Consider the following 27478-nt stretch of genomic DNA (forward strand, 5'->3'; position numbering starts at 1 on the left):
CGATTTGAACAAGTTTGTGTATACTCAAAAACACTGTTTCAGCCCACGTATCAGCTATTGCAGGAGATATTGCTCGTTGTAAAGGGTGTTACATACACAACATTCAGTGAAAGCGGTGATATCCCTCCACCTGAAAAAGCAAAACCGAACACCGTCTTCATATTTGACGATGTTGCTGTGGAAAATCAAGACCAAATTCAAAAATATTTCTGTTTCGGTCGTCATATGGGTGCTGATGTATTTTATCTAAGCCAAACATATTCCATCATCCCGAAACAGTATGTTGGGTTCAAAATGGTTCAAATGGCTCTGAGCACTATTGGACTTAACACCTTACGTCATCAGTCCCCTAGAGCTTAGAACTACTTAAACCTAACTAACCTAAGGACATCCCACACATCCATGCCCGAGGCAGGATCCGAACCTGCGACCGTAGCAGCCCCGCGGTTCCGGACTGCAGCACCTAGAACCGCACGGCCACCGCGTCCGACAGTTTGTTAGAGATAACGCAAACTTCATTATAGCCTTTAAACAAGACAATCTGAATTTAAAACACTTTTACGAGGCACATGTAGGAACTGACATGTCGTTCAATGATTTTGCAAAGATGTGTACTTATTACTGGAATCATTCGCAGTATGAGTTTTTTTTACTGATAAAACAAAAAGCCTTCATGATGGTAGGTACAGGCGAAACTTTCAAGATCTTCTGTATATATATAACCTGGTAAGAGAAGTTAGTACATCAGTATACGCTGCACTGTGGACAAATTCGCGCGCATGTCCAGCTATCAACTCGAGAGAAAGGGTGTACACAGACAGAACATTCGCCTGTAGATGGATGTGAAAATTCAGGCTATTGTGCATGAAGTTGGAGGAATGCGCAGGGAACTAGAGTCTTATTAACGGACTCTTCTGAGAATGCTGAATGTGTTAAATGAGTTAGTTAATGAAGTCGGTAAGAAAGTAACCAACGTAACTGAAAAGGGTAAAGCTATTAAGGGGAAAATAGACGTAGAATTCCTTGTTGTTGAGAAGGGGGAGCAGGCACATAGTAAGAGAAAGAAGAAGAGCGGATATATAAAGCCTCTCGCTTCGGAGATGTCCGATCAGTATACACCACGATGCCAACGAAGCAGAAAGTGATTCAAGCACGGAAATCGGTTCGAGAGAAATTACAGTTGCTAAGGTTAGGGTATATGGATCGACAGCAAACACTAAGAGATACTTTAAGCCGGTTACTGGATCTCTCAGGCAGCTCTCAGCAAAGTACAAAAACACACGATAACGATGGTGTTGCCATCGACGAATTCAAGAACCTTCAACATCGCAGCGCGTCAGCAATCGTTGGTTAATATATTAAAAAACTAAAAACCCGCCTCGATTGCGAAAAAAGTACCTAGTGTTAAGTGTTAACCCATGTTTCGGCGTAGATAACTACACCTTCTTCAGAACAACAATAAAACCCACAAGTGTCTAAAAAGACCTTTGTCAATGACTAAAAGAACACATAGCTATACATTTATAAACGAAAGGAAAAGGAAAACACAAACAGTACATATGTACAAAGTCAAAGCACTACTTAACTTAATGGTGTGCGCTCCACCTCACACCGGCCTATGTTCGATGGGCCATGACCCGACATAAACTGGCCGATCGAACATAGGCCGGTGTGAGGTGGAGCGTACACCATTAAGTTAAGTAGTGCTTTGACTTTGTACATATGTACTGTTTGTGTTTTCCTTTTCCTTTTCGTTTATAAATGTATAGCTATGTGTTCTTTTAGTCATTGACAAAGGTCTTTTTAGGCACTTGTGGGTTTTATTGTTGTTCTGAAGAAGATGTAGTTACCTACGTCGAAACCTGGGTTAACACTAAACATTAGGTGCTTTTTTCGCAATCGAGGCAGGTTTTTAGTTTTTTAATATATTGACGAATTCATTATCCGCCACGCCCCTGGTCAGATAGATAGAACATTTGGCGTTAGCAAGGGAAGGCCGTACATGTTGGCCATACATCCTATAATTCAACTGATGACGCAACACAAATTGGTGATTGGCGGTTTGAGAGAACACCTGACTTAATGAATCTTATTTTCGTAAAAAATACGAAAAATCCTATAAATTATTCAGTTAATGATATGGAAACGTACCATGAGATACTACACTTGACTGATCTACATAAGATCGCAATAAGCTTGAGCAACAAGGAATATAAAACCATTATAAAACCAATACTTGATAGAGAAAACCACAGCAGCAGCAGCAGCAACGGTAATGGTATTGACATTGAGCATAAAGCAGTGAACAATCGAATCCTGAAGTATATATATTATGACGACCCCTACGAGCTAATAGATCGACTGCGGCAGCTCATGGCATCAGCTGCTGCCAACCTCCCCAAATCGCCTGGCCACAACACGTCCCGTGGGATTAAAATTCAAGCTCAAAGGATATCAATGATAAGACTCGCTCATGACAATGCTGTCGTCAGTGAAACTGAAGAAGTATTACAGGATCTGTTGAATATTATGGACAGTCTAGTGAGTACAGAACGTGGAATGGGAGTAAATCAAAGAAAGAAGAAAGAAATGAGACGTAGAATAAATGATAATACCGAGAAACTTAATATCAGAAATGGTGATCACGAAGTAGATGAAGCTGAGGAATTCTGCTACCTAGGCAGCAAAATAACCCATGATGAACGGAGCATTGAGGTTACAAAAACCAGACTAGCATTGACAAAAAGGGAATTCCCGGTCAAGGTAAGTCTATCAGTATTTAAATCTACATGGTTCCTCTGCAATTCACAACTACCTGGCACAGGGTTCATCGAAGAACCTTTAGGTTACTTCTCTATCGTTCAACACTCGAACAGCGCGCGGGGGAAACGAATACGTAAATCTTTCCGTGTTAGCTTTGGTTTCTCTTATTTTATTATGATAATCGTTTCTTCCTATGCAGGTGGATGCTAACAAAATATTTTCATGCTCTGAGGAGAAAGTTGGTGATTGAAGTTGCATGAGAAGGTCTTGTCGCAACGAAAAACGCCTTTGTTCAAATGACTGCCATCACATTTCGTGTATCATATCCGTGGCATTCTCTCCCTTACTTCGATAATACAAAGCGAGCTGCTCTTCTTTGAACTTTTCCGATGTCTTCCGTCAATTCTATCTCATACAGAATCCACACCACACAGCACTGCCCCAGAAGAGGACAGACAAGCGAAAAGTAAACTGTCACTATTGTAGACTTATTACATTCCGTAACTATTCTACCAATAAATCGCTGTCATTATATTGTTTTCCTCACAACATTGTCTATGTGGTCGTTCTAATTTAAGATATTCTTAACTGTAATACCTAAGTATTTCGTTGAGTAAACAGCCTTTAGATCTGTGTGATTTTTCGTGTAACCGAAATTTTGCAGATTCCTTTTAGTACTCATGTCGATGACATCATACTATTAATTACTTACAGTCAACTGCCAGTTCTTACGCCATACGGATATCTTGTCTAAATCATTTTGCAATTCGTATTGATCATCTGTTCACTTTGAAAGACGGTAAACGGTAGCATCATCTGCAAACAGTCTAAGGAAGCTGCTCAGGTTGTCTCCTAAATCGTTTATATACAGTCAAGAACCAAACAAACTGGTACACCTGCCTAACATCGTGTAGGACCTCAGCGGGCACACAGGAGTACCGCAAAACGACGTGGCAAGGTCTCGAATAATGTCTGAAGTAATCCTGAAGGGAATTGTCACCATGAATCCTGCAGGGCTGTCCATAAATCCGTATGAGTACGAGATGGTGGAGATCTCTTCTGAACAGGACGTTGGAAGGAATCCAGGATATGCTGAATAATGTTCATGTCTGGAGAGTCTGGTAGACAACGAAAGTGTTTAAACTCAGAAGAGTGTTCCGGGAGCCACCCTGTGTGGGGTTCATTGTCCTGCTGAAATTGCCCACGACCGTCGGAATGCACAATGGACATAAATGGATGCAGGCGATTAGACAGGATACTTACGTAGGTGTCACCTATCAGAATCGTATCTAGCCGTATCAAGGGTCCCACATCACTCCAATTGCACACGCCCCACACCGTTACAGAGCCTCCACCAGCTTGAACGGTCCCCTGCTGACATGTAGGGTTCATTGAATCATGAGGTTGTCTCCATACACGTACACGTCCATCCGATCGATAATACAAGTTGAAATGAGCCTCGAACGACCAGGAAACATGTTTCTAGTCATCAACACTCCAATGTCGGTGTTGACGCGCCCAGCCAAGGCGTAAATCTTTGTGTCGTGCAGTCATCAAGGGTACACGAGTGGGCCCTCGGCTCCAAAAGCCCATATCGATGATGTTTCTTTGAATGGTTCCCACGCTGACATTTGTTGATGGCCCAGCTTTGAAATCTGCAGCAATTTGCGGAAGGGTTGCACTTCTGTCACCCTGAACGCGTCTCTTCAGTCGCCGTTGGTCCCGTTCTTGCAGGATCTTTTTCTGTCCGCGGCGACGTCGGAGATTTAATGTTTTACTGCATTCCTGATATTCACGATACACTCGTGAAATGGTCGTACGGGAAAATCCCCACTTCATCGCCACCTCGAGGATGCTGTGTCCCATCGCTCGTGCGCCGAATATAACATCATGTTCCAACTCACTTAAATGTTGATAGCCTGCCATTGTAGCAGCAGTAACCCACCTAACATCTACGCCAGACATTCGCTGTCTTATGTAGGCGTTGCCAACCGCAGCGCCGTATTCTACCTGTTTATGTATCTCTGCATTTGAATACACATGCCTATACCAGTTTCGTTGGCTCGTCAGTATAGATCAGGAAAAATGGAGGGCCTGTAGCACTTCCATGGGAAACGCCAGATATTACTTCTGTTTTACTCGATGGCTGTCCGTCAATTGCTTACGAACTGTGACCTGTCTGACAGGAAACCACGAATCCAGTCCACAACTCAGGCTATACTCCGTAGGCATGCAATTCGATTAGAAATCTCTTGTGAAGAAAGGTGTCAAAAGAATTCTGGAAAACTAAAAATATGAAATTAATTTGACATCCCTATTGATAGCACTCATTACTTCGTGAGAATAAGGAGCCAGTTTTGTTTCACAAGAATGATACTTGTCTATTTGTCAATAAATCATTTTCTTAGAGGTGATTAACAATGTTCGAGCACAGTATATGTTCCAAAATCCCACTGCGTATCGACGTTAGTGATATGGGTTAGCCCCATTTCCTTTCTCGTGTATTTCTGTGACTTGTGGAACTTGAAGTCTTTTGGGACAGATCTTTCTACGAGTGTGCTAATGTATATGATTGCTAAGTATGAAGCTATTTATAAACATACTCTGAGAGGAACATGACTGGTATACAATCTGGAGCGGTGGCCTTCCCTGAAGTGTTTTAAGCTACTGCGCTACATCGAGGAAGTCGACTTGGAAGTTACTCATGTTGGCGGTTGTTCTTGATTCGAATTCTGGAATATACTGACTTCGTCTTCTTTTGTGAAGGAATTTCGGAAAAATGTATTTAGTAACTCAGCTCTAATGGCACTATCATCAATGACATCACCATTGTGATCGCGCAGTGAAAGTATTGACTGCGCCTTGCCACTGGTGTACGCTACATACGACCAGAATCTTTTTGGGTTTTCTGTCAGATTTCGAGACAGAGTTTCGTTGTGGAAATCATCACACGCCTTAGTTAGACGAATAAATTTTCTAGAATGTATATTTGGAGCTCAGCACTGTATAACAGTGAAACACTGTCTGTGGGAAAACAGGAGCGAAAGAAAATCGAAGTGTTTAAGATGCAGTGCTATAGAAGAACATCGAAAATTAAGTATACTGATAAGTTAGGGAATTAAGAGACTCTGCACAGGATTGTTAAGAAAAAAATATGGAAAACACCTACAAGAAGAAGTGACAGGATGATAGGAAATGTGTTAAGATATCAGGGAATAATTTCCATCGTACTAGAGGGAGCTATAGAGAGTAAAAACTGGAGAGGATGACAGAGTGACAAAAGTTGGAGTACATCTAGCAAATAATTGAGTGCGTGGTCTGCAAGACCTACTCTGAGATGAAAAGTTTGGCGCAGGAGAGGAAATCATGGTAAGCCATATCGAACCAGTCAGAAGACTCATGACTTAAGAAAAGATAAGACCACATAAAATCAGTCAGAAGACTGATGACTAAAAAAATAAAGGAGAAAGAAAAACATTAGCAGTATCACTCGTTTGAAAATTGCATAAGGCTGATACTGGCTAGTAATGTAATTTATAAGTATGGTGCATTAAAGGCCTACGGTTGTTAAAATCGTTTCGTCAGTAAAACTTCCGTTACGCTATTTTCTGCTGCTTTTCATTTTTTCCTGTATTTCTCTGACTAAAAATTCTTATCTGATTTCCATTTAATTCCACTGCCTCTCACTATATCAGGATAAAGCCCTTGCATCTCCCTTTTCACTTTTTATAGTTTGTCTATCACATTTAATTTTCTGACGTACCACACTCCGACTCATAGAATGTTACCCATTCTCATAGTTCCTCCCCATTGCAGTTCCCCACGCCGCACACATCTATATTGAAAAGACTTACCTAAGCAATTTAGACACGTCAGTATACAGTCTCTTATTAGAAGTTGCTAAATCGGTAGCACCGTTATACGCCGTTGCAATGGAAGACGAATAGTATGACGTAACGGTGTTGGAAATACCAATTGTAGGCACCCTATTCGCCGCCACCAGAGTCCTCTGGCTTTACGTCGGTGAATGGAGTTGAGCGTCCGGCGAAGAGATGGCGCGGCAGTCAGCGCCGGCCCTCGCGCCAGTGACCTTCCTACGTGCTCTATGCTGGCGCCATTGCTGAGTCAGGCGGCATTTCTGACCCACTTTCGAGTTCCGAGGCGCCTGCTGTCGTTGATACGCTCCTAGATGTACACTGCTGGCCACCGTAAATGCAACACCCTGAAGGAAGCATCCGAATCAAGTGAAATTTACACCATGGGTTTGCAGCGATGAGATATGCAACTGATTAGAATTTCAGCGCAGACGCACGTCACGCGCGCCTGTGGCGCCACCTCATAGCGCCATTTAAGGCTTGGCGATTTCGACGAGTGTACGTTCGGCACGTGTGTTTACCTTGTGGTTGTTTCACAAGACGATCAGTTATGCCTCGTAGACAACAGCGAACATCGTTTGATCAAGTATCCGAGTTCGACAGAGGAAGGATAGTGGCTTACCGAGATTGTGGATTATCATACAGAGAAATCGCTAGTCGTGTTGGACGAAACCAAACAACTGTAATGCGGATATGTGACCGTTGGATGCAGGAGGGTACGACGGACCGACGTGGTCGATCGCATTCACTTCGGTGCACCACTGCACGTGCTGATAGGCAAATTGTGCGTATGGCAGTGACGGATCACTCAGTGACATCCCGAACCATAGCACAGCACATTGCGTATGTAACGCATCATCCAGTGTCTGCGCGTACCATTCGACGCCGTTTACAGCAGAGTGGTCTGTCCGCAAGACGTCCATTGCTTCGTCTACCATTGACGCAGAACCACAGACGTCTCCGTCGCCAATGGTGTGATGACAGACGGATGTGGACGGCAGAATGGAATGACGTTGTCTTTACTGACGAGGCACGCTTCTGTCTGCAGCACCACGATGGTCGGATTCGAGTGTGGAGACACCGTGGAGAGAGGATGCTGGACAGCTGCAATATGCACCGCCACACTGGTCTTGCACCGGGTATTATGGTATGGGGCGGTATTGGATATTACTCTCGCACGCCTCTAGTACGCATTGCCGGTACTTTAAATAGCCGGCGCTACATATCCGAGGTGCTGGAGCCAGTTGTCCTTCCTTGCCTTCAGGGCTCGGCCACAGCCATATTTCAACAGGATAATGCGCGACCACACGTGGCACGCACTGTCCAAAGGTTCTTCGTCAATAACCAGATTGAATTGCTTCCCTGGCCGGCTCGTTCTCCGGATCTTTCGCCGATAGAAAACGTGGTCCATGGTTGCTCAACGAGTGACCCAGATTACATCCCCAGCTGCCACACCAGATGATCTTTGGCAACGTGTGGAAGCAGCTTGGGCTGCTGTACTCCAGGAACACATCCAACGTCTCTTTGACTGAATGCCGAGACGTGTGGCAGCGGTGATCTCCAACAATGGCGGCTACACTGGCTACTGATTCTGGCAGGAACCACATGTCACAGACGTCTGTAAACGTAATCAGTTGATACTTGGTCAACATGTTATCTACAAAAAAAAATTTGTGTGCTACCTCTTGTCTTTCTTGGTGTTGCATTTACGGTGGCCAGCAGTGTATTTCTGACGGACCGCTCACAGCTACGTCTGCCGCCATCTAACAGTACAATGAGTTCAGTTGGATCAGATTTCGCCCTGCGATCACCATGTTAAATAATCTATTCTCAATCATGTGACTCTACGCCTACAGCTATGCTCGGCAAGCCTAACGATATGGAGGGGTGTATTTCTGTTACTCTCTGTCATCTCCCCTCTCTCTTGTTCCATTCGTGAAAGGTGCTTGGAAAGACCGACTGTTCGTAAACCCCAGTACGAGCTCTAACTTCTCGATTTTCTCATGGCGGTGGTTTCGTAAGTTGTATTTAGTAGAAAGTAACATGTTTCTGACGCTCACTGGAATGTACGCTATGTTCAACTCCTCTCTTATTGCCTGAAACTCGTTTGTTGAGTGTTTCCATATCGCCCAGTAGCTTACTTAACGATCCTGTGACTAAACGCGCCTCTCTTCAGTGTGTCTTCTCTGCACCTGTTGTTAATCCAACCTCATTAGGCTCTAAATGAAAAGCAATATTCACGAACCATTCGGATGAGACTGTATTTGTAAGCTACTTGTTTCGCACATTAACTCCATTTCCTGAAGTGTCTACCGCTGAATCTCATCGCGCCATGTGCTGTGCCCACAACTAGTTTTAGGCGGTGATTCCACTTCAGGTGACTCTGGATCAGTGGTCGATAAACGTGTTTGCTCAAGAGCAAACATTCACTTCGGCACTTCGGGTCGTATGTGTACCGATCTTATTATTAATTGATAATCTACATAAATTAGTATTTTATGAGTCTGCAAGAATCTACAGTAAGGGCTTGGTAAGTTGCCCGCCGACCCCTCAAGTACTGGTCGTTAAGAATCAGCACCATTCGACTGTTCTGTTAAAGACGCTGTCATCCTCAGCAACCCCAATTTCGTGACACTGTAATTGCTTGACCAAATGTTTCGTCTATGTTAGCGGATGATTAATTGATTAATAACAGTAGCTGTACTTAGATTTACACATATCATGTAATACGAGACACGATTACTAATGTTTACTGAAAGCTGGGAATACAATTTTTCTTCTGCTCATTGCGTTGTATTACAACAGCCTTGATTTAATTTCCTACTCCCTGTTACAAAAATGCATCTAATCTGAAGACAACCGTCTGTGTAGTGCACATTCACGGAACCATTTCACTTCCGTCTCAAAATTTATACCATTGCTGCTGATCAGTACACGGCCAAATTCACCAACGTCAAATTAAAATTAAGTATATCTTAAAACATTAGGGTCTCTGTAAGTATTTTTGTTTCTTACATGACAGGAAAATTACAGTCTTAAGAAGGTTTTGGCTAAAAATTGTTAGTAGCCTTGATCGCAATAAAACATGAAATTACTGTACTTTCTACATTGCAGCCCAGTCACCAATCGTGATAATCTAATATATAAGAAACTATCAGCCTCGATTGCGCGAATGAAACCAACCTTTACCTAAGTTTCAGTCCAAATAATTGAGCCCTCTTCAGAAGATATACCTGAATCTATAATTTGTCTAAGAGGGCATGGTCTAGAAATAAAACTAAAACAGCCTGAATAGGCGTAGTCACATTTTAAAAAATTGGTACACAAGTACTAAGTTAAGTCTTGGTGCTGACTTAGTACTTCTGTACCTCATTTTTAAAATGTGACTACGCCTATTCAGGCTGTTTTAGTTTTATTTCTAGACCATGCCCTCTTAGACAAATTATAGATTCAGGTATATCTTCTGAAGAGGACTCAATTATTTGGACTGAAACCTAGGTAAAGGTTGGTTTCATTACCGCACTCGAGGCTGACAGTTTCTTATATATTACATAAAATTGCAATATCCTGATGACCACTTTCGGGTGACTGACATCTTCAGATCTATGAAAATAAACAGAAAACTGCCTTGCAGTTTATGTGAATTTAACAATCTTTATAAAACGTACTGTTTTAAAAACATCAAAGCCTAAAACAGTGAACGTTAGCAAGCTTACTTCCGAAACTATGCGTAAGTACACTGTTAGACATAACAACATTATTGCTAAGTGCAACTCAAAATCTACAGAAATAAATGGAATACTGCCTTGATGTGAGAGCTCAATAATCTTTAAAACATACAGTGTTATTAAAAAATTTTAACAAGGAATACAGATCGCTGTATCTCCGTCATGCAACGTTTTCAGTTTTCGTCCTTAACGTTAGCTGACGTTTCCGTATTTAGCTGTTACTTGCTAGATGTATATTAGCCTGTTATAAAATACAACCAAGAACCGCGGCCCGCACGAATACTAGATTCGGGATGCGTGCGTCGCACGGGCCGCAGTTTGCTCTGGATGGGTAGCCTGATTGCTCCTGTTTCCAGTGGTTTATCACCATTAACGTAATGGAACTTTTATGTGTCTCTTAACCTCCTCTCGAAAAGGCCATGAAGGCCCAACGCTACCGACCGGCCGCCGTGTCATCCTCAGCCCACAGGCGTCACTGGATGCGGATATGGAGGGGCTTGTGGTTAGCACACCGCTCTCCCGGCTGTATGCCAGTTGCCGAGACCGGAGCCGCTACTTCTCAGTCAAGTAGCTACTCAGTTTCACATCACAAGGGCTGAGTACACTCCACTGGCAGCGCTCGGCAGAACGGATGATCACTCATCCAAGTGCTAGCCCAGCTCGACAGCGCTTAACTTCGGTGATCTGACGGGAACCGGTATTGCCACTGCGACAAAGCCGTTGGCATCTGTTAGCCTACTTATGTACAACACGTTATATCTACCCTACCGGAAAAAGAATGCAGCACTCTCAAAGACAATGTCGTTTCTTTGACAACGAGGTGACAGGTAGTTCATTATTGCAGGACTATATGATAACAAATGTAGACAACATGAAATACACATATAACAGTAAATGGTACCTAATGCATCAATAAACAACGTGTCCTCTCTGATGGCAGCGCAAGCTTGTATTCTTGCATGCAGGCGATCATAAAGTTGCCGAATGGCATCCTACGATACGTTGTCTCAAGTATCTTGCGCCTTTTGTTGCAATTCGACAACAGTTCTTGCAGGCTCAGGAGAACGAGTAAATTCACGCTTAATCGTGTCCCATAAGTGTTTAATTGGCGACAGGTCTTGTGATCTCAGGGAGGTTGTTGTACACCACGAAGAGCATATCGCATCGGAGAAGTCGTATGTGGACACGCATTGTCTTGCTGAAAAAGCACACCACCTTCCTGTGTAAGAAATGACAATAGAGCGGGGATAACCACTCGTACAATGCAGCGACCACTGATTACTTTACCGTACAGAAACTGATGGCCCCCATACACGGTGTAGCTTCAGATGGTACCCATGTGTCGTTGGCATATACACTTTGGAATAGAAGGGGTACCAGGTCTACGCCATACAAGTAAACGGCCGTCACTCGCATACAGACAGAGCCTACTCTCATCACTTTTGGCAACAGAGCGCCATTCCACTTTCCAGTCGACACTCTCACGATACCAGAGCAGCCATGCATGGCGGCGTCAGGGTATCAGTGGTATCCCGGCCAGAGGCACACGTGATCTTAATCCTGCTACAAGCAGACGTTTCCCAATGACCCTGACGACACAGAAGCTGCAACGTTTCCGGATTTTGTCCCTGGATGACGTACGGCCGGCAACCGCTGCTTACACAGTGCATCGATCTCGACACGCATTTGTACTACGGGACGTCGAGAACCTGATCTGCAGGTGTGAGAATGTTCCACAGATTTATCTTGAAAGCAGCGACCTCACACAGGTATATTGTGCCCAACGTAAACCACAGCCCGTCGCTATGTCCATCCAGTTTCCCCGAGGCCACAATGTAACCGTTCGAAGGGCTGAAGCTGTTCAATAGCAATATGTACTCCTCAGTAGGCAACAATTGCAACCTAGAATGAATGTCGCAAACACTGTTCAACTCATAAAACTTTGTACAGTTACTGCCCGCAGAGACAAAAAGAAAGCGGTGCACATAAAGGCACCCTGAGCACCATCTGATCGCCGATGGCCGTGTTAAATGAATTACTACCTCTACAACCCCTCTCTATGCGCATATTATACCCTGGTCCCACTGAACACAATCCTTGAGGATGTCGCATTCATTTTTCGGCTGTTCGGAATAAACTGCGTCTCTACACCAATGCCTCATCTACAAGTCAACCTGCAGTACCCTACAATCTTCTGGCGTTGCAACCACTCTACGCGCAATATCATCGTCCCACAAACGCCCTAAAAGAGGTTCTGATGTTAACCACTGAATAATATGTGAGAATATGAGTGAACTTGCCTCAGACTGCAATGAAATGATCAACTTTACTGTATCGGTTTCGATGCTTCTAGCTTCATCTTCAGACGTACCTGCTGGCATTAAAGAAATACGATAATGTAGTGCATACATAATACAATTGCATTACTTTTGATTATGTCTTAACATCTTCCAGTCGTGAAATTAATGAGTACCCTTATGTTCAAGTCAAAATGTACATATAATTACGGCGACAATTTTTTCAAGGTCTGATAGGTCACGCAATTAAAACTAGAGTGAAAATACGATGAAGTTTTGTGCACATGTGTCCCACAGTGCCTCTGCCAATTGCCTCACACCACTTTTTTTTTCGTCCTGAGCACACAGTAAGCACTTAAAGGTGCTTCCCACCAAGAGCGACTTGTGTGCTGTTATTTCATTTCTTCACGTTGAAGGGTTCCACCTGATTTCATGCAGCCCACACAACATAACTGTCACGCGTGACAGCAAAGCGCGGTAGTGGTTCAAAATGGCTCTGAGCACTATGGGACTTAACATCTGAGGTCATCAGTTCCCTAGAACTTACAACTACTTAAACCCAACTAACCTAAGGACATCAGACACATCCATCCCCGAGGCAGAATTCGAACCTGCGACCGTAGCGGTCGCGCGGTTCCGGACTCAAGCGCCTAGAAGCGCTCAGCCACACTGGCCGGCCGTGCGGCAGTGGTACAGGACTATGAAGTAGCACGTACAGGCTTTCATGAGGCATGTGGTAAAGGAAGGAAGTGAATGTCAGCTACTGTTTTTGTTCAGCGAGTGGACCAGGCGATTGGAGAAAATCACCTGCTAAGGACAATTCAGAACAAGTGAGGTGAAATATCATTGTTAGGCATTGTCCTTCTTCATGACAACCTGCTTGCACCTGCAACAAAGACTATCCAGCAGCGTTTTCGACGGGGTGTGTTTGATTACCCACCATACACCCCGAATTTGACTCCCTCTGACTTACATCTGTTTGCTCACATGAAGCACTAGCTACGAGGACAGCGTTATAGCACAGACAACGAGCTGCAAACCAGTATAGAGAACTGGCGGAAATCGCGCTCTACCAGAAGGATTTTTTCATACAGTCGTAGACAAGACATATTTACATAATGATTTCGTCCAATTTACGAACGTTGACTACAATGTCGTAAGTTAGCTTCTACCTTGAATTAACAAACATTAACAATGAGCGTGTGTTTGTGTGTCACACTCCAACATTGTCCCCTGTAGTATCATGGAAGTTATTACCAAAAGGGCTAATACGTGTTTAATCACCCTGGTCATTGTTGTAGTTAGAGTCTTCCGTATATTCCTTTCCTCACAGATTCTGTGGAGTCCCTCTTCATCTTTTATGAATCCAATTGCAATGTTGAGCATCATTCTGTCTGACCAATCCCCAAATGCTTCGAATTTATTTGTCGGTTTTCCGACATTGCGTGATTCACTTCGCTTTCTTCGTTTTATTTATTTGTCATATGGCAACACAGACACATAAGAAAGAAACAGACAAATCACTAATATAACAAACGTTAATAATTGCAAACAAACATTACTAATATAACAAAGTTTAAGAATTACAAACAAACATCAAGTCTATTAATATAATCTATCGACTCTGGAGTTGCGAGCAGGAAGTCGTCGGGGCTCCCATTATAGACTCTTCTGGCACACTCTTCAACAACGTGGCTGATGGTCTGACTTTCTCCGCAGTCACACTGAGGGGATAGTATTTTACCCCTTTATACAAGGAGTAAGCACATCTGCCATGACGAGTTCTAATCTTATCTAGAGTGTACCATGTTTTGCGTGGTAGGTCAACACCAGGTGGTTTTTGTGTGATGCAAGGCATGTTACGATTTTGCCATGCGTTCCATTTTTCAGACCATACGTTTGTGATGTATTAGAACTGAGTCGTTAGCGGCAGATCAACCATAATCATCGTGGAATTGACAGAAATAGGATCGGATAGTTCCAGAAGTGACACGCCTATTGAATTATATTTCTAAGCCGGCCGTTGTGGCCGACCGGTTCTAGGCGCTTCAGTCTGGAACCGCTCGACCGCTACGGTCCTGCCTCGGGCATCGATGTGTGTGATGTCCTTAGGTTAGTTAGTTTTAAGTAGTTCCAAGTTCCAGGGGACTGATGACCTCAGATGTTAAGTCCCATAGTACTCAGAGCCATTTGATCCATTTATATTTCTAACGATATTTCACACCTTCTTTGCAAGAGCTAAAGGAGGTGATTAGATCTCTCACTTGGACCGCTAACAAATGAATATTTAGCTCAATGTTGAGCGGTCTTCATGTCAGCGAAAGAACGTAAACTGTTCTGACAGAATGTCGTGCTAGTACGGTGGCCGTTACTTTGGCGCGGAGATTCAATGGCCAGCGGTGCTGCCACAGACGCCGTAGCCGCAGCCGCAGCCGCAGACGCCAGCATCGATTTCTGTGCAGCCGCTGCCGGCCGGACGCCTGCTCTGGCTCCCAAGCCTTCACACACACACACACACACACACACACACACACACACACACATACATTGCAGAAACGCAATAGCGCCGTCATCAAGTTCAAATATTAGACAAGAAAGCCGAGAGTCAAGCACGAATACAGGGTGTATCAAAGTAATGTATACACTAGACTATCGCTAGTCCGACCATTCCTTGCACATATAGCCTCCGGATTAGCGGAACTGCCGGAATATTGAGAGTGTCTGAAATTTATTTTACTCATAGGGATTGTACTTTACTAAACACCAATAAATATTCGTATTCATAGAAAACTTAGTCGTTCCGTCGTATGCTGTAGTATAACGCACTATGAAACACATCCCGAATTTTTACTTGTCACAGTGAAGATACGCGAGATCGGCATGCTTTATCGCGCAAACTGCTTTACAAGCAGTAATATAGGTACTGCACGTTCGTAGTTATTGTATAATGTACTCCAGAGAAATGTTGAATGAGAATAGAAGCTTTCGAAATGTGGTGCTACAGAAGAATGCTGAAGATTAGATGGGTAGATCACACAACTAATGAGGAGGTATTGAATAGGATGGGGGAGAAGAGAAGTTTGTGGCACAACTTGACTAGAAGAAGGGATCGGTTGGTAGGACATGTTCTGAGGCATGAAGGGATCACCAATTTAGTACTGGAGGGCAGTGTGGCGGGTAAAAATCGTAGAGGGAGACCAAGAGATGAATACACTAAATAGATTCAGAAGGATGTAGGCTGCAGTTGGAGCTGGGAGATGAAGAAGCTTGCACAGGATAGAGTAGCATGGAGAGCTGCATCAAACCAGTCTCAGGACTGAAGACCACAACAACAACAACAACACTGTTGAATAATATCTTCGTCCTTTGTGTCATAAATACAGGGCTATTACAAATGATTGAAGCGATTTCATAAATTCACTATAGCTTCATTCATTGACATATGGTCACGACACACTGCAGATACGCAGAAAAACTCATAAAGTTTTGTTCGGCTGAAGCCACACTTCAGGTTTCTGCCGCCAGAGCGCTCGAGAGCGCAGTGAGACAAAATGGAGACAGGAGCCGAGAAAGCGTATGTCGTGCTTGAAATGCGTTCACATCGGTCAGTCATAACAGTGCAACGACACTCCAGGACGAAATTCAACAAAGATCCACCAACTGCTAACTCCATTCGGCGATGGTATGCGCAGTTTAAAGCTTCTGGATGCCTCTGTAAGGGGAAATCAACGGGTCGGCCTGCAGTGAGCGAAGAAACGGTTGAACGCGTGCGGGCAAGTTTCACGCGTAGCCCGCGGAAGTCGACGAATAAAGCAAGCAGGGAGCTAAACGTACCACAGCCGACGGTTTGGAAAATCATACGGAAAAGGCTAAAGCAGAAGCCTTACCGTTTACAATTGCTACAAGCGCCGACACCCGATGACAAAGTCAAACGCTTTGAATTTTCGGCGCGGTTGCAACAGCTCATGGAAGAGGGTGCGTTCAGTGCGAAACTTGTTTTCAGTGATGAAGCAACATTTTTTCTTAATGGTGAAGTGAACAGACACAATGTGCGAATCTGGGCGGTAGAGAATCCTCACGCATTCGTGCAGCAAATTCGCAATTCACCAAATGTTAACATGTTTTGTGCAATCTCACGGTTTAAAGTTTACGGCCCCTTTTTCTTCTGCGAAAAAAACGTTACAGGACACGTGTATCTGGACATGCTGGAAAATTGGCTCATGCCACAACTGGAGACCGACAGCGCCGACTTCATCTTTCAACAGGATGGTGCTCCACCGCACTTCCATCATGATGTTCGGCATTTCTTAAACAGGAGATTGGAAAACCGATGGATCGGTCGTGGTGGAGATCATGATCAGCAATTCATGTCATGAGCTCCACGCTCTCCCGACTTAACCCCATGCGATTTCTTTCTGTGGGGTTCTGTGAAAGATTCAGTGTTTAAACCTCCTCTACCAAGAAACGTGCCAGAACTGCGAGCTCGCATCAACGATGCTTTCGAACTCATTGATGGGGACATGCTGCGCCGAGTGTGGGAGGAACTTGATTGTCGGTTTGATGTCTGCCGAATCACTAAAGGGGCACATATCGAATATTTGTGAATGCCTAAAAAAACTTTTTGAGTTTTTGTATGTGTGTGAAAAGCGTTGTGAAAATATCTCAAATAATAAAGTTATTGTAGAGCTGTGAAATCGCTTCAATCATTTGTAATAACCCTGTAGTTGCTCGTGCAACACTGTACTCAGCAGCGATAGCTACCTGCGAAGAACCTCCTTTCGACTCATTTACAATTTCGAGTTTCTACATAAGACCTAACGTAACGTGTTTTCTTTTAGAAACCATGTTACTAAACTGCAAAGAAAGCCACAATTTCAAATATGTATAGCGTTGTTTAACGTTGTTGTGCAGGATATTTCATTGCCCTGCGTGTCATTTTTGCTTGAGCGCCTAGAGGCTGGATGTCGGCAGGATTATTGAGGGACCGGACTACTGGGGGCTACATTAACGAGAGTTCAGTGAACTTTCTTTCCGACTTAGCATCTCTTTAATTAAACTGCACAGATCTACAGTTTTTGTGGTGTCATGTATCTTAATGATTCTTTTTACTAGAAACAATCCTGTTGGAGAAATATCCGCAGCTGAGCATTATACCGGGGGTTTAAAATACCGCTACAGTTGTGAGGTTCTTTTATTTAGAATACGACTGGTTCCCGGCTCTTATACGCCCATCTTCAGATGTAGTGTCTTGGTGCTGTGACCGCGAGCACTCCTCTGACAGGTTAGATGCGGCCCGCCACCAATTCCTCTCTTGTGCCAACATCTCAGAATAACACTTACACCCTAGACCTCAACTGTTTATTCGATGTATTCTATTCTCTGTGTTCGCTACAGTTTCTACCCTCTACAGATCCCTCTACAACCAGGGAAGTTACTCCCTTTATCTCTTAACCCATGTCCTATCAACCTTCCTTTCATACTTGGGTGTTACTTACAGTTCGTCAAAGATCGTCTACACGGACTACATCTGAAACTGAGCTCTGGAGATGTGAAGAATACTTCGAATCCTCATGTGGCAAGCAAAACAAGAGTACAGAAATGAAACATGGGCACTCTAAATCTAGAACTCAAACCTGAATTCTGTAATATGTGGCGCTGCCGAAAGATGTTAAGTATTAATTCTATTGATGAAGCGAAATGAAGAGATTTTAGGAAAGATGGGCTAGGGTTGTTACAAGGCCGTCACTGTTCGCAAAATACACAATGCGGTGGAAAACGCCAGATGCTCCATAAGTTCGATGATATTGCTGTTGTCTATGGAAAAAAATTGTCGTGAAATTTGGAAAGACTTGCTGATAACCTAAGTTTGTTGCCAGTTCAGGCAGCTGACTTTCAACATAAATTAATGTAAGGTACTGTGCATAAATTTGGATACACCCGTTATTATCCGTCCACACGACAGGCGTCCTACCGCTGAAAACAGTACAAACTGTAAAATATATGTCAGTATGTGACCGAAGCAACCTGAATTGGTACGATGACATAAAACTACACTACATAACAGAATTAAAGGGTCATCATTTTTAAACTCCGTAACTCCCAAAAGGACGAGGGCTAGTAGAAATCCTTGGGTAACAGAAGAAATATTGAATTTAATTGATGAAAGGAGAAAATATAAAAATGCAGTAAATGAAGCAGGCAAAAAGGAATACAAACGTCTCAAAAATGAGATCGACAGGAAGTGCAAAATAGCTAAGCAGGGATGGCTGGAGGACAAATGTAAGGATGTAGAGGCTTATCTCACTAGGGGTAAGATAGATACTGCCTACAGGAAAATTAAAGAGACCTTTGGAGACAAGAGAACCACTTGTATGAATATCTAGAGCTCAGATGGAAACCCAGTTCTAAGCAAAGAAGGGAAAGCAGAAAGGTGGAAGGAGTATATAGAGGGTCTATACAAGAGCGATGTACTTGAGGACAATATTATGGAAATGGAAGAGGATGTAGATGAAAATGAAATGGGAGATACGATACTGCGTGAAGAGTTTGACAAAGCACTGAAAGACCTGAGTCGAAACAAGGCCCCGGGAGTAGACAATATTCCATTGGAACTACTGACGGCCTTGGGAGAGCCAGTCCTGACAAAACTCTACCATCTGGTGAGCAAGATGTATGAAACAGGCGAAATACCCTCAGACTTCAAGAAGAATATAATAATTCCAATCCCAAAGAAAGCAGGTGTTGACAGATGTGAAAATTACCGAACTATCAGTTTAATAAGCCACAGCTGCAAAATACTAACACGAATTCTTTACAGACGAATGGAAAAACTAGGAGAAGCCGACCTCGGGGAAGATCAGTTTGGATTCCGTAGAAACACTGGAACACGTGAGGCAATACTAACCTTACGACTTATCTTAGGAGAAAGATTAAGAAAAGGCAAACCTACATTTCTAGCATTTGTAGACTTAGAGAAAGCGTTTGACAATGTTGACTGGAATACTCTCTTTCAACTTCTAAAGGTGGCAGGGGTAAAATACAGGGAGCGAAAGGCTATTTACAATTTGTACAGAAACCAGATGGCAGTTATAAGAGTCGAGGGACATGAAAGGGAAGCAGTGGTTTGGAAGGGAGTAAGACAGGGTAGTAGCCTCTCCCCGATGTTATTCAATCTGTATATTGAGCAAGCAGTAAAGGAAACAAAAGAAAAGTTAGGAGTAGGTATTAAAATCCATGGAGAAGAAATAAAAACTTTGAGGTTCGCCGATGACATTGTAATTCTCTCAAAGACAGCAAAGGACTTGGAAGAGCAGTTGAATGGAATGGACAGTGTCTTGAAAGGAGGATATAAGATGAACATCAACAAAAGCAAAACGAGGATAATGGAATGTAGTCAAATTAAGTCGGGTGATGCTGCGGGAATTAGATTAGGAAATGAGACACTTAAAGTAGTAAAGGAGTCTTGCTATTTGGGGAGCAAAATAACTGATGATGGTCGAAGTAGAGAGGATATAAAATGTAGACTGGCAATGGCAAGGAAAGCGTTTCTGAAAGTATTTGTATGGAGTGTAGCCATGTATGGAAGTGAAACATGGACGATAAATAGTTTGGACAAGAAGAGAATAGAAGCTTTCGAAATGTGGTGCTACAGAAGAATGCTGAAGATTAGATGGGTAGATCACGTAACTAATGAGGAAGTATTGAATAGGATTGGGGAGAAGAGAAGTTTGTGGCACAACTTGACCAGAAGGAGGGATCGGTTGGTAGGACATGTTCTGAGGCATCAAGGGATCACCAATTTAGTATTGGAGGGCAGTGTGGAGGGTAAAAATCGTAGAGGGAGACCAAGAGATGAATACACTAAGCAGATTCAGAAGGATGTAGGTTGCAGTAGGTACTGGGAGATGAAGAAGCTTGCACAGGATAGAGTAGCATGGAGAGCTGCATCAAACCAGTCTCAGGACTGAAGACCACAACAACAACAACAACACTGTTGAATAACATCTTCTTCCTTTGTGTCATAAATACAGGGCTATTACAAATGATTGAAGCGATTTCATAAATTCACTATAGCTTCATTCATTGACATATGGTCACGACACACTACAGATACGCAGAAAAACTCATAAAGTTTTGTTCGGCTGAAGCCGCACTTCAGGTTTCTGCCGCCAGAGCGCTCGAGAGCGCAGTGAGACAAAATGGAGACAGGAGCCGAGAAAGCGTATGTCGTGCTTGAAATGCGTTCACATCGGTCAGTCATAACAGTGCAACGACACTCCAGGACGAAATTCAACAAAGATCCACCAACTGCTAACTCCATTCGGCGATGGTATGCGCAGTTTAAAGCTTCTGGATGCCTCTGTAAGGGGAAATCAACGGGTCGGCCTGCAGTGAGCGAAGAAACGGTTGAACGCGTGCGGGCAAGTTTCACGCGTAGCCCGCGGAAGTCGATGAATAAAGCAAGCAGGGAGCTAAACGTACCACAGCCGACGGTTTGGAAAATCATACGGAAAAGCCTAAAGCAGAAGCCTTACCGTTTACAATTGCTACAAGCCCCGACACCCGATGACAAAGTCAAACGCTTTGAATTTTCGGCGCGGTTGCAACAGCTCATGGAAGAGGATGCGTTCAGTGCGAAACTTGTTTTCAGTGATGAAGCAACATTTTTTCTTAATGGTGAAGTGAACAGACACAATGTGCGAATCTGGGCGGTAGAGAATCCTCACGCATTCGTGCAGCAAATTCGCAATTCACCAAATGTTAACATGTTTTGTGCAATCTCACGGTTTAAAGTTTACGGCCCCTTTTTCTTCTGCGAAAAAAACGTTACAGGACACGTGTATCTGGACATGCTGGAAAATTGGCTCATGCCACAACTGGAGACCGACAGCGCCGACTTCATCTTTCAACAGGATGGTGCTCCACCGCACTTCCATCATGATGTTCGGCATTTCTTAAACAGGAGATTGGAAAACCGATGGATCGGTCGTGGTGGAGATCATGATCAGCAATTCATGTCATGAGCTCCACGCTCTCCCGACTTAACCCCATGCGATTTCTTTCTGTGGGGTTCTGTGAAAGATTCAGTGTTTAAACCTCCTCTACCAAGAAACGTGCCAGAACTGCGAGCTCGCATCAACGATGCTTTCGAACTCATTGATGGGGACATGCTGCGCCGAGTGTGGGAGGAACTTGATTGTCGGTTTGATGTCTGCCGAATCACTAAAGGGGCACATATCGAATATTTGTGAATGCCTAAAAAAACTTTTTGAGTTTTTGTATGTGTGTGAAAAGCGTTGTGAAAATATCTCAAATAATAAAGTTATTGTAGAGCTGTGAAATCGCTTCAATCATTTGTAATAACCCTGTAGTTGCTCGTGCAACACTGTACTCAGCAGCGATAGCTACCTGCGAAGAACCTCCTTTCGACTCATTTACAATTTCGAGTTTCTACATAAGACCTAACGTAACGTGTTTTCTTTTAGAAACCATGTTACTAAACTGCAAAGAAAGCCACAATTTCAAATATGTATAGCGTTGTTTAACGTTGTTGTGCAGGATATTTCATTGCCCTGCGTGTCATTTCTGCTTGAGCGCCTAGAGGCTGGATGTCGGCAGGATTATTGAGGGACCGGACTACTGGGGGCTACATTAACGAGAGTTCAGTGAACTTTCTTTCCGACTTAGCATCTCTTTAATTAAACTGCACAGATCTACAGTTTTTGTGGTGTCATGTATCTTAATGATTCTTTTTACTAGAAACAATCCTGTTGGAGAAATATCCGCAGCTGAGCATTATACCGGGGGTTTAAAATACCGCTACAGTTGTGAGGTTCTTTTATTTAGAATACGACTGGTTCCCGGCTCTTATACGCCCATCTTCAGATGTAGTGTCTTGGTGCTGTGACCGCGAGCACTCCTCTGACAGGTTAGATGCGGCCCGCCACCAATTCCTCTCTTGTGCCAACATCTCAGAATAACACTTACACCCTAGACCTCAACTGTTTATTCGATGTATTCTATTCTCTGTGTTCGCTACAGTTTCTACCCTCTACAGATCCCTCTACAACCAGGGAAGTTACTCCCTTTATCTCTTAACCCATGTCCTATCAACCTTCCTTTCATACTTGGGTGTTACTTACAGTTCGTCAAAGATCGTCTACACGGACTACATCTGAAACTGAGCTCTGGAGATGTGAAGAATACTTCGAATCCTCATGTGGCAAGCAAAACAAGTGTACAGAAATGAAACATGGGCACTCTAAATCTAGAACTCAAACCTGAATTCTGTAATATGTGGCGCTGCCGAAAGATGTTAAGTATTAATTCTATTGATGAAGCGAAATGAAGAGATTTTAGGAAAGATGGGCTAGGGTTGTTACAAGGCCGTCACTGTTCGCAAAATACACAATGCGGTGGAAAACGCCAGATGCTCCATAAGTTCGATGATATTGCTGTTGTCTATGGAAAAAAATTGTCGTGAAATTTGGAAAGACTTGCTGATAACCTAAGTTTGTTGCCAGTTCAGGCAGCTGACTTTCAACATAAATTAATGTAAGGTACTGTGCATAAATTTGGATACACCCGTTATTATCCGTCCACACGACAGGCGTCCTACCGCTGAAAACAGTACAAACTGTAAAATATATGTCAGTATGTGACCGAAGCAACCTGAATTGGTACGATGACATAAAACTACACTACGTAACAGAATTAAAGGGTCATCATTTTTAAACTCCGTAACTCCCAAAAGGACGAGGGCTAGTAGAAATCCTTGGGTAACAGAAGAAATATTGAATTTAATTGATGAAAGGAGAAAATATAAAAATGCAGTAAATGAAGCAGGCAAAAAGGAATACAAACGTCTCAAAAATGAGATCGACAGGAAGTGCCAAATAGCTAAGCAGGGATGGCTGGAGGACAAATGTAAGGATGTAGAGGCTTATCTCACTAGGGGTAAGATAGATACTGCCTACAGGAAAATTAAAGAGACCTTTGGAGACAAGAGAACCACTTGTATGAATATCTAGAGCTCAGATGGAAACCCAGTTCTAAGCAAAGAAGGGAAAGCAGAAAGGTGGAAGGAGTATATAGAGGGTCTATACAAGAGCGATGTACTTGAGGACAATATTATGGAAATGGAAGAGGATGTAGATGAAAATGAAATGGGAGATACGATACTGCGTGAAGAGTTTGACAAAGCACTGAAAGACCTGAGTCGAAACAAGGCCCCGGGAGTAGACAATATTCCCTTGGAACTACTGACGGCCTTGGGAGAGCCAGTCCTGACAAAACTCTACCATCTGGTGAGCAAGATGTATGAAACAGGCGAAATACCCTCAGACTTCAAGAAGAATATAATAATTCCAATCCCAAAGAAAGCAGGTGTTGACAGATGTGAAAATTACCGAACTATCAGTTTAATAAGCCACAGCTGCAAAATACTAACACGAATTCTTTACAAACGAATGGAAAAACTAGGAGAAGCCGACCTCGGGGAAGATCAGTTTGGATTCCGTAGAAACACTGGAACACGTGAGGCAATACTAACCTTACGACTTATCTTAGAAGAAAGATTAAGAAAAGGCAAACCTACGTTTCTAGCATTTGTAGACTTAGAGAAAGCTTTTGACAATGTTAACTGGAATACTCTCTTTCAAATTCTGAAGGTGGCAGGGCTAAAATACAGGGAGCAAAAGGCTATTTACAATTTGTACAGAAACCAGATGGCAGTTATAAGAGTCGAGGGACATGAAAGGGAAGCAGTGGTTTGGAAGGGAGTAAGACAGGGTAGTAGCCTCTCCCCGATGTTATTCAATCTGTATATTGAGCAAGCAGTAAAGGAAACAAAAGAAAAGTTAGGAGTAGGTATTAAAATCCATGGAGAAGAAATAAAAACTTTGAGGTTCGCCGATGACATTGTAATTCTGTCAGAGACAGCAAAGGACTTGGAAGAGCAGTTGAATGGAATGACAGTGTCTTGAAAGGAGGATATAAGATGAACATCAACAAAAGCAAAACGAGGATAGTGGAATGTAGTCAAATTAAGTCGGGTGATGCTGCGGTAATTAGATTAGGAAATGAGACACTTAAAGTAGTAAAGGAGTTTTGCTATTTGGGGAGCAAAATAACTGATGATGGTCGAAGTAGAGAGGATATAAAATGTAGACTGGCAATGGCAAGGAAATCGTTTCTGAAGAAGAGAAATTTGTTAACATCGCGTATAGATTTAAGTGTCAGGAAGTCATTTCTGAAAGTATTTGTATGGAGTGTTGCCATGTATGGAAGTGAAACATGGACGACAAATAGTTTGGACAAGAAGAGAATAGAAGCTTTCGAAATGTGGTGCTACAGAAGAATGCTGAAGATTAGATGGGTAGATCACGTAACTAATGAGGAAGTATTGAATAACATTGGGGAGAAGAGAAGTTTGTGGCACAACTTGACCAGAAGAAGGGATCGGTTGGTAGGACATGTTCTGAGGCATCAAGGGATCACCAATTTAGTATTGGAGGGCAGTGTGGAGGGTAAAAATCGTAGAGGGAGACCAAGAGATGAATACACTAAGCAGATTCAGAAGGATGTAGGTTGCAGTAGGTACTGGGAGATGATGAAGCTTGCACAGGATAGAGTAGCATGGAGAGCTGCATCAAACCAGTCTCAGGACTGAAGACCACAACAACAACAACAACAATTCCCAGCCATTGTGACATATACGAGGGCCGTTCAGAAAGTAACCTCCGGTTGATTTAAAAAAATACACCAAGTTAAATAAAAATATTTTAATATATACATCTTACAACTACATCTTTGCACTATTTTTCTACATAGTCTCCATAGCGATTGAGGCACTTATCGTATCTCTTCACAAGCTTTGAAATTCCTTCTGCATAAAAATCACCCGCTTGTGCCTGGAGCCAGCCTGTGACCGCATCTTTGAGCTCTTCGTCGTCATCAAACCGCTGTGACCCGAGCCATTTCTTCAAATGCATGAAGAGGTGATAATCACTTGGCGCCAGGCCTGGGCTGTAAGGTGGATGGTTGATAACGTCCCACTTGAAGGACTCAAGAAGGGCCGTTGTTCTGCGAGCAGAGTGAGGACGGGCGTTATCGTGCAAAAAAACGATACCGGAAGTCAGCATACCACGGCGTTTGTTCTGTATAGCCCGTCGTAACTTTTTTATTGTTTCACAGTACACGTCTTGATTAATGATCGTACCACGTTCCATGATTTCAACCAACAACACCCCGTTGGCATCCCAAAACACCGTTGCCATCAGTTTTCTGGCAGAAAAATCTTGCGAGGCTTTTCTTGGTTTGGTAGGCGAATTTGAATGTGCCCACATCTTTGATTGTTCTTTTGTCTCAGGGTTCACGTACTTAATCCAGGTTTCGTCACCGGTCACGATTCTGTTTAACAAAGGTTCTCCTTCGTCCTCATAACGTGACAGAAAGTCTAATGCAGAGGCCATTCTTTGAGTTTTGTGGTGGTCGGTAAGAATTTTGGGCACCCATCGTGCACAGAACTTACGGTAACCCAATCTTGCTGTCACTATCTTATACAAGAGAGTCTTAGAAATCTGTGGAAAACCAGTAGACAACTCCGACATTGAGAAACGTCGATTTTCACGAACTTTTGCATCAACTGTCTGAACGAGTTCGTCAGTCACCAATGATGGTCTACCACTCCTCTCTTCATCATGAACGTTTTCTCGTCCACTTTTAAATAAACGTACCCATTCACGGACAACTCCTTCACTCATAACTCTTGGTCCGTACACGGCACAAAGCTCACGATGAATAGCTGTTGCAGAATATCCTTTGGCTGTAAAAAACCTTATGACAGCACGCACTTCACATTTGGCGGGGTTTTCTATTGCTGCACACATTTCAAACTGCCACAAAAACTAAACTATCGCAGGTACGACGTTCACTCGACCACGGCTTGATGCCGACTGACCTGTTGAGTGCGTGAACGCACAGATGGCGTCGCTACTCCCCCCACAACCCGCACTGTGAACAATCGGAGGTTACTTTCTGAACCGCCCTCGTACGTTTGAAATTTGACTAAAAAGTGCCTTCGATGGTCCTCTCTAACGGTGCAAAAGCGGGATGGCCAGTGACGTCACTCTCGGCCTCAACGACGATGAAAACAGCAAGGGGTTGGCACACGCGAAAGAAAAACCCACTACTCAAGAGTTCATGTGACGAGTAGGTGGATTAATGATATCACATTGGCACCACACTTCGCTACAATTGTGCCAAACATCACCTTGGACGTAACACAGTAGGGGAAGATCTTCACATCCCCCTTTCCCCACATTTTACCCTTTGTTTTGAGGTCTCTGCGGTGCAGGTCAGCTCCGCTACGCCCGACAATGAAATCACACAGTTACCTTATGGACTGCCGAGAAAATATTCCAGGCCACCGTGGCTCAGAATCGACACGAAAATGGAGCTGGAAGTGACATAAACGGTTAACGAAACCACCAGTTTCCCTGGTACGTTGACTCCCACACATTTCGCGACGGAAAACGACAGTGCGCAGTGAGACGAGCAACAGGAAGGCGTACTTGACACATTTTGACACTGCTGACACCCTCGGAATTTTCACCCTTCTCTGAGGACATTGTGGGGCTGCATCCCATGAAAGGCGATCTGGTGTCTTTGGAGGGCAGCCGACCATCCCCATTAAACCTGATCTGATCAAATGGTTCAAATGGCTCTGAGCACTATTGGACTCAACATCTGATGTCATCAGTCCCCCAGAACTTAGAACTACTTAAACCTAACTAACCTAAGGAAATCACACACA

This window comes from Schistocerca americana, chromosome 1, assembly GCF_021461395.2.
Source record: "Schistocerca americana isolate TAMUIC-IGC-003095 chromosome 1, iqSchAmer2.1, whole genome shotgun sequence".
In the NCBI taxonomy this organism is placed as follows: Eukaryota; Metazoa; Arthropoda; class Insecta; order Orthoptera; family Acrididae; genus Schistocerca; species Schistocerca americana.